Source organism: Urocitellus parryii, chromosome 1, assembly GCF_045843805.1.
Source record: "Urocitellus parryii isolate mUroPar1 chromosome 1, mUroPar1.hap1, whole genome shotgun sequence".
NCBI classification, from domain to species: Eukaryota; Metazoa; Chordata; class Mammalia; order Rodentia; family Sciuridae; genus Urocitellus; species Urocitellus parryii.
This window is the reverse complement of record NC_135531.1, coordinates 134,706,122-134,707,733: the sequence shown is the minus strand read 5'-3', so window position 1 is coordinate 134,707,733 and position 1,612 is coordinate 134,706,122. Positions and strand designations below refer to the sequence as shown.

The 1,612-nt window shown below is 39.4% G+C and overlaps 1 pseudogene; it reads left to right on the top strand.

Moving 5' to 3' along the window:
• Positions 1–1,094: 1,094 nt before the first annotated feature.
• On the top strand, positions 1,095–1,187 carry LOC113199925 (U6 spliceosomal RNA; annotated as a pseudogene).
• Positions 1,188–1,612: the final 425 nt, after the last annotated feature.

The window sequence follows — 1,612 nt, the reverse complement described above, 5'->3', positions numbered from 1 at the left end:
GATCCATGAACACAGAATGGTTTTCCATTATTTAGAGCTTTAATTTCTTTCAATAATGTTTTGTTGGTTTTGGTGTTCTACATCTTGTACTTCTTTTCTTAAGTTATTAAGATTTTGGGCTGGGGATGTGGCTCAAGCGGTAGCGCGCTCGCCTGGCATGCGTGCGGCCCGGGTTCGATCCTCAGCACCACATACCAACAAAGATGTTGTGTCCGCCGAGAACTAAAAAATAAATATTAAAAAAATTCTCTCTCTCTCTCGTCTCATCTCTCTCTTAAAAAAAAAGATTTTATTATTTTTATTCTAAGTGGACTTGTTTTTTAAATCATTTTTGCACTGTTAATTGCTAGTGTATAGAAATCCAGTTGATTTTTTATATTGATCTTTTTTTCCTGTAATCTTATTTATCAGTTTTAATAGTTTTTTAATTGGGTTCTATAGTTGTTGTTGTTGTTGTTGTTGTTGTTTTAATATACAAGATCATGTCCTGTCAGGTGTTGTGATGCACACCTGTAATCCCAGCAGCTCTGGAGGCTGAGACAGGAGGTTTTTGAGTTCAAAGCCAGCCTAGGCAACAGGAGGCGCTAAGCAACTCAGTGAGACCCTGTCTCTAAAAAAATACAAAATAGGGCTGGGGAGGTGGCTCATTGGTTGAGTGCCCCTGAGTTCAATCCCTGGTACCCCCCACCCAAAAAAAATCATGTCCTCTTCAAATAGAGGTAGTTTTAATTCTTCTACTCAATATGACTGATTTTTTAATTTCATATTAATATCTTTTTACCCTAGCTAAACTTTCTGGTACAATGCTGAATAGGAGTGGCAAGAGCCAGGCATACTGGCACACACCTGTAATCCTAATGACTTGGCAGACTGAGGCAGAAGAATCAGAAGTTCAAGGCCAACCTGGACAACTTAGCAAGACCCTAGCTCAGTTGGTAGAGTGCTTGCCTCCCATGCACAAGGCCCTGAGTTCAATCCCTGCACAATAAATAAATAAATAAATAATAACTATAAAAGGGCTAGGAATGTAGTTCAGTGTTAAGAGCATCCCAGATCTAATCCCCGATGCTGGGGAGATGGGGGTAGAAGGAGTGGTAAGCGGCTTACTTAGACTAAAATTGAAACAATAGATTAGATGGTCCTTGTGCAAGGATGACATGCAAATTTATGAAATGTTCCATATTTTTAATGATATTGTACAAATTGTATTGCTATAGTGTGTGCCTGTTGGGAAACATCACACAAATCCCACCTCTGTGTACACCCATAATGCAACGATATGAGGTGGGGGAGAAGTGGCAAGAGCAGGCACTCTCTGCTGTGTTCCTGAATTTAGGAGGAAAGCTTTTTTCTTTTACCATTAAGTATAATGTTAACCTGTGGGTTTTTTGTTGTTGTTGATGTACTATATCAGATGAAGAATTTGCTTTTTTTTTTTTTTTTGGTACTAGGGATTGAACTCAGGGGCACTTGACCACTAAGCCACACTCCCAGCCCTATTTTTTTTTTTTTTTTTGTAGTTTATTTAAAGACAGGGTCTCACTGAGTTGCTTAGTGCCTTGTCATTGCTGAGGCTGGCTTTGAACTGGTGATACTTTGGCCTCAGCCTCCC